The sequence below is a fragment of the Oncorhynchus nerka genome, linkage group LG13, assembly GCF_034236695.1.
Source record: "Oncorhynchus nerka isolate Pitt River linkage group LG13, Oner_Uvic_2.0, whole genome shotgun sequence".
NCBI lineage: Eukaryota > Metazoa > Chordata > Actinopteri > Salmoniformes > Salmonidae > Oncorhynchus > Oncorhynchus nerka.
In genome coordinates this window covers 59,719,485-59,731,947 of record NC_088408.1, presented here as the reverse complement: position 1 = coordinate 59,731,947, position 12,463 = coordinate 59,719,485, and the positions used below count along the sequence as shown (strand labels likewise).

The 12,463-nt window shown below is 41.3% G+C and overlaps 1 long non-coding RNA gene across 1 annotated transcript; it reads right to left on the bottom strand.

Annotated features, from left to right (window-relative positions):
- Window positions 1–216: 216 nt before the first annotated feature.
- Window positions 217–11,563, bottom strand: LOC135574721 (uncharacterized). Its single transcript, XR_010465599.1, has 2 exons — window positions 10,791–11,563; window positions 217–3,281 (listed from the first exon to the last, which is right to left on the bottom strand). It is a non-coding gene; the product is annotated as an uncharacterized LOC135574721 (long non-coding RNA).
- Between the last annotated feature and the right edge of the window lie 900 nt (window positions 11,564–12,463).

Below are 12,463 nucleotides of genomic sequence, written 5' to 3'. Positions count from 1 at the left end.
GCAGGACCCAAAGGGCTGAAATTTTGGATGTCTACCTTTACTAAGCACTTAAACTTGGAGATGATGTATTGTCCCCATGAGTGACAGAACACTGAGCCATTCATGGCGCAACGCTCCGTGTTATCTGCTGGCTTGCCCCACCACCACAGAAAGCACTGAGCTAGGCTTAAACACCTGCATTTTGGAGCTGCCTTATTCAAGAAAACAAAAAGGAGACCATGTGTATGCAGCTTTATTAACTGAATTATATATTTTTTTCAAATTACAAACTGATATGTGACATGTATTAATGTAAAAAATAACATGCAAAAAAATAACATGCAAAACAGGCAAGCCCAAAAAATAAAAATATTTTATGTTAAAAATGTGGGGCTAAAAACCTGCCCTGAATGACAGGTCACCACTGATCCTATACTGTTGTGAAAGTATATTTTACATGAAGGACACTTTGCTTCCTCATTGAGGGAATCCTATTAGTCTGGACCGGTTGAACCAGGTAATGGCCCGTCATTGGCCGAAAGCGAGGAGGGAGGAGTGCCCTCCTTAAATCAATTATGTTGTCAACAAGGCCGCTAGTTGCATCGTCCAGAAACATACACCTCTGTTCATGCAATAAATATTAGAATTTTCAAACTAGTTTTCATTGGGAAGGCAGATAACAGGATTTTATCAAAAGCAATCACTTGTGCATGTGAAAACAGAATACTAATTATCGCTCCACGTGCTTGATTACGTCACTTTTGTTTTGAGCAGACTTCGCAATCAATCAGAGCGGGGCACCTGGCTCATGCCCAGGAGGCAGCCCGGCTCCAAAACGAAAGCAATCACTTTTTACCCGGTTCAAACTCATCCCACAGGCCAGATAAACAACTCCCCTCATTGAATGGGGCTCTGTTGTTTTATCGCCCCCAAAGCGTTCAAATCAAAGGATCACGGCCGTTTGAGACTGAAAAGACCTATACTGATTGACCAACCAGTGGTGTTGAATATACCCGTACAGATGTAGCATTTTAATATTAACCATTTTGTCACAAGAGGATAATAATCATGCAGCAGGAAGATTTGCATATCTATTTAATATGCATAATCGATGCCAGGAGGCAGCTGGAAGCAGTGTTTGTAGGCTATACAATCATTTAGACTGCAGGTCTACTGGACGCCAGTTCAAGTAGCCTGGGTGGCTATGTGCAGGCTACATCGCTTCTCGTGTGAATTCTTGTGTGTATTATAATAAAATAGACCATATGTATAGGGGGTAGATGTATTTTTGAGTAGGGAAAATCTTTTTTTTTTTAGATCAATTAGTTTATTATATGTTCAAGTCAAGCAATAGGCAAAATAAATTCATGGTTATCTCAGTAACTGTGCGGTCCAGTGGATAAAGCTGCTGATAACGGCACACACACTTGAGTAAGATACACAGTCAGTGTATCATCACAGTAAACTTTTTGCGCCATATAGAAATCAATATTTTCTTTTTATTCACAGCGTTTAGCTGCACAAACGAGGGGGAGAAGAATTGGCCAGCCAATAAAAGAAACTTTTCGCAAGAAGGTTAAGATAATTAACGTAGGAGGAGTAGGTTAAGGTGAAGGAAAATAGTTAGGGGATAGCTAAAATGCAAAAACAAATGTCAATTTGGTGAATGATGAAATGTGTCCGATTTGCATTCTAGTCAATCGATCAATTTGATTTATAAAGCCCTTACTTCAGCAGATGTCAAAGTGCTATACAGAAACCCAGCCTAAAACCCCAAACAACAAGAGATGTAGAAGTACGGTGGCTCAGAAAAACACCATGAAAAAAGGCAGGAACCTAGGAAGAAGCCTAGAGGAACCAGGCTCTGAAGGGTGGCCAGTCCTCTTCTGGCTGTGCTGGGTGGAGATTACAAGAGTACATGGCTATTTAAGGCCAGATTGTTTTTCAAGATCTTAATATGTTCATAGATGACCAGCAGGATCAAATAACAAATCGGTGGTTGTAGAGGCTTTTCATAGCTGAGTATTCAAATCAAATCAAACTTTGTCACGTGCGCCGAATACAACAAGTGTAGACCTTACAGTGAAATGCTTACTTACAGGCTCTAACCAATAGTGCAAAAAAAGGTGTTCGGTGAACAATAGGTAAGTAAAGAAATAAAACAACAGTAAAAAGACAGGATATATACAGTAGCGAGGCTATAAAAGTAGCAAGGCTACATACAGACACCGTTTAGTCAGGCTGATTGAGGTAGTATGTACATGTAGGTATGGTTAAAGTGACTGCATATATGATAAACAGAGAGTAGCAGTAGGGTAAAAGGGGGGGTGGTGGGTGGCGGGACACAATGCAGATAGCCGGGTTAGCCAATGTGCGGGAGCACTGGTTGGTCGGTCCAATTGAGGTAGATTTTCAGTACTCTACCCACCTCTGAAAATTATACATAGTTTAACTATAAAAGATGGGCAAGCATCCACACCGCAGGAAAGTTGATCATTCCACAGTAGGCCTACATCTGTCAATCAACTGATGGCACAAAAAAATCTAATTGATTTAGCCAGGTAAACACAGTGGATTATCGGTTTTCACACCTTTCATTGGGGATTATTGATAGCCGACAAAATGTAGCTTATAGAAATATAACCAAATAACAAGAGGCCTATTGCAACCATCGATGGCACTAGATTATCGACAACTGAGGTCTCGTTAAAACCATCAATATGCGCTAAATTCACACGCACAGCTGATCTCAAATGAACCATTATTGGTCACCTCTACCGCTCCCTAAAAGATGATCAAATCAAATGTATTTTTATAGCCCTTCTTACATCAGCTGATATTGCAAAGTGCCGTACAGAAACCCAGCCTAAAACCCCAAACAGCAAGCAATGCAGGTGTAGAAGCACGGTGGCTAGGAAAAACTCCCTAGAAAGGCCGAAACCTAGAGAGGAACCAGGCTATGAGGGGTGGCCAGTCCTCTTCTGGCTGTGCTGGGTGGAGATTATAACAGAACATGGCCAAGATGTTCATAAATGACCAGCATGGTCAAATAATAATAATCACAGTAGTTGTCGAAGGTGCAGCAAGTCAGCATCTCAGGAGTAAATGTCAGTTGGCTTTTCATAGCCGCTCATTAAGAGTATCTCTACCACTCCTGCTGTCCATAGCCGCTCATTAAGAGTATCTCTACCACTCCTGCTGTCTCTAGAGAGTTGAAAACAGCAGGTCTGGGACAGGTAGCACGTCTGGTGAACAGGTCAGACGGCCAGGTGGACAGCAAGGAGTCATCATGCCAGGTAGTCCTGAGGGATGGTCCGGGGGGGAGGAGGAGAGAGAGAGAGAGAGAATTAGAGAGCATACTTAAATTCACACAGAACACCGGATAAGACAGGAGAAGTACTCCTGATATAACAAACGAACACTAGCCCCACTACACATAAACTACTTCAGCATAAATACTGGAGGCTGAGACAGGAGGGGTCAGGAGACACTGTGGCCCCATCCAATGATACCCCTGGACAGGGGAAGAATAAAACCCCACCCACTTTGCCAAAGCACAGCCAAGCACCACACCACTAGAGGGATATCTTCAACCACCAACTTACCATCCTGAGACAAGGCCGAGTATAGCCCACAAAGATCTCCACCACGGCACAACCCAAGGGGGGGCGCCAACCCAGACAGGAAGATCACGTCAGTGACTCAACCCACTCAAGTGACGCACCCCTCCTAGGGACGGCATGAAAGAGCACCAGTAAGCCAGTGACTCAGCCCCTGTAATAGGGTTAGAGGCAGAGAATCCCAGTGGAGAGAGGGGAACTGGCCAGGCAGAGACAGCAAGGGCGGTTCGTTGCTCCAGAGCCTTTCCGTTCACCTTCACACTCTTGGGCCAGACTACACTCAATCATATGACCCACTGAAGAGATGAGTCTTCAGTAAAGACTTAAAGGTTGAGACCGAGTCTGCGTCTCTCACATGGGTAATAATGGAGCTCTCTATAGGAGAAAGCCCTGCCTCCAGCTGTTTGCGTAGAAATGCTAGGGACAATTAGGAGGCCTGCGTCTTGTGACCGTAGCGTACGTGTAGGTATGTACGGCAAGACCAAATTAGAGAGATAGGTAGGAGCAAGCCCATGTAATGCTTTGTAGGTTAGCAGTACAACCTTGAAATCAGCAATTGCCTTAACAGGAAGCCAGTGTAGGGAGGCTAGCACTGGTGTAATATGATCACATTTTTTGTTCTAGTCAGGATTCTAGCAGCCGTATTTAGCACTAACTGAAGTTTATTTAGTGCTTTATTCGGGTAGCCGGAAAGTAGAGCATTGCAGTTGTCTAACCTAGAAGTAACAAAAGCATGGATTCTTTCTTCTGCATAATTTTTGGACAGAAAGTTTCTGATTTTTGCAGAAATATGGAAAAAAGTTGTCCTTGAAACAGTCTTGATATGTTCGTCAAAAGAGAGATCAGGGTCCAGAGTAACGCAGAGGTCCTTCACAGTTTTATTTGAGACGACTGTACAACAATCAAGATTAATTGTCAGATTGATGTTGGTGTTACCTTAGTCAGAGATCTCTCTCATGTCTCCGCCTTAACAATCGTCGTCCCAAAGGCAGGAAGGCAGCCAACAAGTTTAGGTCTGCATACAGTTAAGCCCATAGAAACGCACTGGGCTTATTTTCGCGAGAGTGAATTCTCTCACTTCCTCTCTGCCATATAGTTATGCTTGCAACCAAAGTCTTTAAAGATACAGTGCATTCGGAAAGTATTCAGACCCCTTGACTTTGGCCACATTTTGTTCCCATTCCTCTCTGCAGATCCTCTCAAGCTCAGTCAGGTTGGATGGGGAGTGTTGCTACACAAATATTCAAGTCAGGGCTTTGGCTGGGCCACTCAAGGACATTCTGAGACTTGTTTCCGAAGCCACTCCTGTGCTGTCTTGGCTGTGTGCTTAGGGTCATTGTCCTGTTGGAAGTTAGAGCCTTCGCCCCAGTCTGAGGTCCCGAGTGCTCTGGAGCAGGTTTTCATCAAGGATCTCTGTACTTTTCTCCGTTCATCTTTCCCACCTTCCCATCTGGTCTTCCTGCCACTGAAACACATCCCCAAAGCGTCACTGTAGGGATGGTGCCAGGTTTCCTCCAGATGTGATGCTTGGCATTCAGGCTAAAGAGTTCAATCTTGGTTTCATCAGACCAGAGAATCTTGTTTCTCATGGTGCCTTTTTACTTGGCTTCCGTCTGGCCACTCTACCATAAAGGCCTGATTGGTGGAGTGCTGCAGAGATGGTTGTCCTTCTGGAAACTTCTCCCATCTCCACAGAGGAACTCTTTCAGAGTGACCATCAGGTTCTTGGTCACCTCCCTGACCAAGGCCCTTCTCCCCCGATTGTTCAGCTCTAGGAAGAGTCTTCGTGGTCCTAAACTTTTTCCACTTAAGAATGATGGAGGACACTGTGTTCTTGGGGACATTCAATGCTGCAGACATTTTTGGTACCCTTCCTCAGATCTGTGCCTCGACACAATCCTGTCTCGGAGCTCTATGGACAATTCCTTCGACCTCATGCCTTGGTTTTTGCTCTGACATGCACTGTCAACTGTGGGACCTTATAGACAAGTGTGTGCCTTTCCAAATCATGTCCAATCAATGTAATATACCACAGGTGGACTCCAATCAAGTTGTAGAAACATCTCAATGTTGATCAATGGAAACAGGATGCACCTGTGCTTAATTTCGAGTCACATATAGCAGGGTCTGAATACTTTAAAAAATATATACCTTATTCATATACATATACTTGTGTTTAATAAATTTGCACAGAAAAATATACCTGTTTTTGTTTTGTCATTATGGGGTTTTGTGTGTAGTTTGATGAGGGATTAAAAAAAAAAAATCAATTGTAGAATAAGGATGTATGGTAACAATGTCAAGGGGACTGAATACTTTCCGAATGTACTGTATGTTCGCCCTCCGGTTGGTATTGTCATTGGAACAATTTAGTCCTTTTTGAAAAGACTACGGGCAATTTATCTATTTTACAAGCATTCTGTACAATAGAAATGAAGTATTTCCTTGTTTACCACGTCAAATCTACTGTGGCAATTTAACTGACACTTTGTATGAATGGAAACCAAGGTTGGTGTAATTTTATTTGTTTAATATTTATGTTATCCATAATGGTAATTTATTATCAAGAAAAATAAGAAATGACCCTGGACTGCCCATATTTGAAATACATCAAGTCAATCTGGAGATTGCATTATTTGTGCCAGAAGGAATTGAACCCACGCCAACATGGTAGGCCTGTATGTGCGCGCTGAAGGCAGTGGCCCTAACCGCTAAACCACCCCAGGCCGCGATTAAACTACATTTTGACAGTTCATTCATTATCTTAGGATACACTAGAAATATATGTCGTAGCCTAGTGGAGACCAACAACTAATGTTGTTATTAAGTTATATAAAATGACGGTTGTTGATATGTATGGCTGAATTTCAGATACATTTTTGCACATTTGAATGTAGTAGTAATAGGACATAGGCCTATAGCATTTGAGCGAGCGAGAGAACATTATTGTACGATAGAAAGCCCTGATCCAAATGACTCGACTGCCCCAGAATGGAAACAAAGAACTGCTCATTTTTCGCCAATCACAAGGCTCGTTTTAATTTCCTGATGCATCAGGAAAATTCTCTTTCAGACAGCATATGCAGCAACTATATACAGATGATGACTTGGAATGAAACAAATGTAATATACACAACAACCAAATATTTTCTTAAAGTAATGTGAATAAATTATGGTTAGTAAGTTATAAGCAGTCAGTACCATCATAGGGCTTTTATGAATTGTTTTTCCGTGTTCTTACAGCATTCAATCCGCATAGTACATTTCAAGTCAAAAATAATAATCGAAACTGAAAACCGTGATTTAATAATCGAATCCAACCTCAAAAAGACTAATCGCTCAGCATTAGTACAGTTCATAAGTCATTTCAATGCACTTTTATGACTCAAAGAAGAGTCTTCAACGATAAGGTGCATTTTTTGAGCTATCCTAGCTGTGCCCTTGAGGAACTAGAGCAGGCACACAACCCGGCATCCCCACCATCATACACTTATTGTTCAATCGAGTGCAGGCTCAACTGAATGAACAACAGAGACGGAACGCAATATGGCATTTTATTAAATAGTTTAGGGTATGGCCTCATCTCCGAGGAATGCTCCTCGGAGCCCGATAGTGATGACAAGTAGCCCTGGGAAGCTGTCATCGAAACCACCCCCATGCTAGGGGAAAGGAGTAACAATGACGGGCCTCCGGGTTATTATAGCTGGTGGTGGGGGAGATGGATGGTTGTCGGAAAACTGTTGCTGAAAAACAGCAAGTGAGAGAACATGGGGAAGTTGACATATAAATTACATCCCAAGATTTACACCCATTGGAGAGACAAAAGCCATACTTTAATGATTGAGCCCATAGATACATTTGTATTTTTTAGTTAACCAGGCAAGTCAGTTAAGAACAAATTCTTGTTTACAATGACGGCCTACCAGCAAGTGTGCAGAATGTGCATTTTTATGCTAAAAGGTAAATGACATTCCGCACATGATTAATAGGAAGAGGAGAAGAAAGAGACGCTATGCTGATGATACCTTTGTATTAATTTCCATATAATTGGAGACAGAGTAAATTATGTTATGCTGGTTGATTAAGTTAAACGACATTCAGACCAGCCTTCCTTATTGAACATTTGTTTTACGCAATCCTAAAAAGGTCCATTATAAATTGCAATTTGGGTCAGGTGGGCATCATTTGAAAGCTTATTCTATTGCCAACATGACTAGTTATAAAAAGTTATAAAATATGATATTTCATTGTTAGGCTTTCACAATGCAATTCAGGGAAAAAGTTATTCAATTTGGTGCGCATAAAAAGGAGCCATGAGTGCATTCAGGTGTGTGCTGTGGCAAATCTTCTTCACAAAAGACAAACGTCTCAGGGGATGACACCATGTCATCGTGTAACTGTACATCAAACATAGTGATCATAAATGTTGGCTAGGGCTGACCCCATTTAGTCGACTGTTTGGTCGATAGGCTGTTCGTCATCCGAGATTTCTTTAGTCAAGCAGTAGCAAAAGAACATATTAAATTATGGTATACAAGACACCTGTCTGATTAGTGCATGTCTGAGTGGACTAATCCTTTGTGGAGGCGGCACAGTACATCAGTCTAAGACATTTGCTACTGAAATTGTATGTGGTTTTATTACGTAAGAACAATAGTGCAACACAAATAAAAATCATACTTTATAACAAATGTGGGGGTTATCCAGTGTTGGATAGTGGTCGCTGTTCGCGGTTCTGAAACACGTAAGTTTGCTGTTGAATTGGCACCTTCTCCTAGACCATGTTGCTATGGTGCATAATAGCAAAGTTACCCAGCATTGGTGTTGAGAACAATGCAGCGGACGCAGCAGAAGACGAGAAAACAGTCCTTGCCTTAATTGTGTGTTTTGCGGGTACTATTTAATGAAGCTGCCAGTTGAGAACTTGTGAGGCATCTGTTTCTCAAACTAGACACTCTAATATACCTGTCCTCTCGCTCAGTTGTTTAATAGCCTACTGATTCCGTGAGCACCAAGCCTCAGTTGACCACAACATGATGGATAAACAATTTCACAAATGTGGCTGTTTTTAAATCTTTAATAAAGGCTTTAAACATCTGCCATTTTCAACCGGCATACGGGTCGGAGCACTCTTTTCCACTGTTTTTCCACACTTTTTTGTTGATGTTTTATCTCTTTCTTTCTTATTTTTTTTCTTTTTAATTATCCCCATCCTGACAAACAGCCTTAATTTCATAACCACAAGCAACTTTTTCCAATCAAAGTTTCATTTTCCATTAACCTCCATTAAATTCATTATCAGCACTATGACTCAAATGCAGAAGAAAATGTGTTAGCCTACTCCAGTCCTAAGGCAAGTTAAAGCCTGCACAAAATGTTTTCTGGTGTGATATTAAATTAATAATTCCAATATTTACAACGAGTAGCCTAGTTTGCTATGCTTCCAATTGCTGCAGATGAATACTTTGTATTTTCTTTGTCAAAGATGGAGTGAATAGACAAGACTATACATTGCCTTGCAAAAGTATTCATCCTCCTTGGCATTTTTTTCTATTTTGTTGCATTACAACCTGTAATTTAAATGGATTTTAATTTGGATTTCATGTAATGGACATACACAAAATCGTCCAATTTGGTCAAATTAAAAAAAGAACTTGTTTCGGAAAAGTGGTGTGTGCATATGTATTCACCCCCTTTGCTATGAAGCCCCTAAATAAGATCTGGTGCAACCAATTACCTTCAGAAGTCACATAATTAGTTAAATAAAGTCCACCTGTGTGCAATCTAAGTGTCACATGATCTGTCTCATTCTCTCAGTATATATACACCTGTTCTAAAAGGTCCAATAGTCTGCAGCACCACTAAGCAGGGGGCACCACCAAGCAAGGTGACACCATGAAGACCAAGGAGCTCTCCAAATAGGTCAGGGACAAAGTTTTTCAGTACAGATCAGGGTTGGGTTATATAAAAATATCAGAAACTTTGAACATCCCACGGAGCACCATTAAATCCATTATTAAAAAATGGAAAGAATATGGCACCACAACAAACCTGCCAAGAGAGGGCCGCCCACCAAAACTCACGGACCAGGCAAGGAGGGCATTAATCAGAGAGGCAAAGATCATCCTGAAGGAGCTGCAAAGCTCCACAGAGGAGATTGGAGTATCTGTCCATAGGACCACTTTAAGCCGTACACTCCACAGAGCTGGGCTTTACGGAAGAGTAGCCAGAAAAAAAGCCATTGCTTAAAGAAGAAAATAAGCAAACACATTTGGTGTTCGACAAAAGGCATGTGCGAGACTTCCCAAACATATGGAAGAAGGTACTCTGGTCAGATGAGACTAAAATTTAGCTTTTTGGCCATCAAGGAAAACACTATGTCTGGCGCAAACCCAACACCTCTCATCACGCCGAGAACACCATCCCCACAGTGATGCATGGTGGTGGCAGCATCATGCTGTGGGGATGTTTTTCCCATCAGCAGGGACTAGGAAACTGGTCCGAATTGAAGGAATGATGGATGGTGCTAAATACAGGCAAATTCTTGAGGGAAACCGGTTTCAGTCTTCCAGAGATTTACCTTCCAGCATGACAATGACCCTCAGCATAGTGCTAAAGCAACACTCAAGTGGTTTAAGTGGAAACATTTAAATGTCTTGGAATGGCCTAGTCAAAGCCCAGACCTCAATCCACTTGAGAATCTGTGGTGTGACTTAAAGATTGCTGTACTCCAGCAGAACTCATCCAACTTGAAGGAAATGGAGCAGTATTGCCTTGAAGAATGGGCAAAAATCCCAGTAGCTAGATATGCCAAGCTTATAGAGACATACCCCAAGAGACTTGCAGCAGTAATTGCTGTAAAAGTTGGCTCTACAAAGTATTGACTCAAGTTCTGTTTTTTTTGTCTTACTTCTTGTTTGTTTCACAATAAAACATATTTTGAATCTTCAAAGTGGTAGGCATGTTGTGTAAATCAAATGATACAAACCCCCCCAAAAAATATATTTTAATTCCAGGTTATAAGGCAACAAAATAGGAAAAATTCCAAGGGGGGGTGAATACTTTCACAAGCCACTGTATATTTTACTACCACTGTACTCTGTTGTTTGTCAGGGAAGTGTTTCATCCCATAGTATAGTTGAGTGATGTTTACCAGTCTGGTAGGGGAGGAGTTGGTGGGGTTGTACTCACTGTCATCTGTGGCTGTGTAGTCTCCAGGGGTGTGGCTGTCTGTGGGCACAGTGGGGGTGTGGCTGTCTGTGGGCACAGTGGGGGTGTGGCTGTGTAGTCTCCAGGGGTGTGGCTGTCTGTGGGCACAGTGGGGGTGTGACGTAGTAGCCAAACTGCCTGGCGCTCCTGCAACAGCAGCGGGTGGATCTGAGGAGCAACCAGGACAGCAGGGAATGAGGGAAACTTAGGCTACAGTTGCTACTGAACAATGGGACAATTCACTCCAGGAGGGTGGAATTCCACTCTCCTTAAAAAGGTACAAATATAGGCCTAAATGATTTTCCATCTCTTCAATACTCACACCATATATTATTCATTATTTGGACAGGGGTTAAATACCTCATTTGTCCAATAGAAGTAGCTGATAGTCGGTAACTGTGCCGAACTTGGGCTTCAATATGGCAGGCTCAGTGAAAGGCTGGCCGCAGGATATCCAGTTAGTTGATGAGCTCTTAATATCTGCAAAAGCGTGTACAAACTAAGATATTATTACTAACAGTAGTCTATCTGTACATATAAGCAAGTCCCTTTATTGGAATGGATGAAAAATCTGTGCACATAAAACTTAAATGTCAGCATCCCGGATGGTACAGTGGAGATGTGATCCATGTGAGCTCTGATAAAGGGGCAAACAATAAATTAATTTACTTACCCATATGACACAGACAGCATCAAGACAAGAGGTCGACCGATTATTATTTTTCAAAAAAGAGGACCAAAAAAGTCGATACCGATTAAACTGACGATTTATAAAAAATATATATATATATATGTGTGTAATAATGACAATTACAACAATACTGAACACTTATTTTAACTTAATATAATACATCAATAAAAACATTTTAGTCTCAAATAAATAATAAAACATGTTCAATTTGGTTTAAATAATGCAAGAAAACAGGTGTTGGAGAAGAAATTAAATGTGCAATATGTGCCATGTAAAAAAGCTAACATTTAAACTTCCTTGCTCAGAAGATATGAATGCTGGTGGTTCATTTTAACATGAGTCTTCAATATTCCCAGGTAAGAAGTTTTAGGTTGTAGTTATTATAGGACTATTGCTCTCTTTTCCATTTGTATTTCATATACCTTTGACTATTGAATGTTCTAATAGGTACTTTAGTATTGCCAGCCTAATCTCAAGAGTTGATAGGCCTGAAGTCATAAACAGCTCAATGCTTGAAGCACAGCGAAGAGCTGCTGGCAAATGCAGGAAAGTGCTGTTTGAATGAATGCGTACGAGCCTGCTGCTGTCTACCACAGCTCAGTCAGACTGCTCTATCAAATCATAGACTTAATTATAAATAATAAACACACAGAAATACGAGCCTTAGGTCATTAATATGGTCAAATCCGGAAACAATCATTTCGAAAAAAATTTTTTTTTTGTGAAATACGGAACCGTTCCGTATTTTATCTAACAGGTGGCAACCCTAAGTCTAAATATTGCTGTTACATTGCACAACCTTCAATGTTATGTCATAATTATGTACAATTCTGGCAAATTAATTACAGTCTTTGTTAGGAAGAAATGGTCTTCACACAGTTCGCAAGGAGCCAGGCAGCCCAAACTGCTGCATATACCCTGACTGTTGCACAGAACGCAAGAGAAGTGACACAATTTCCCTAGT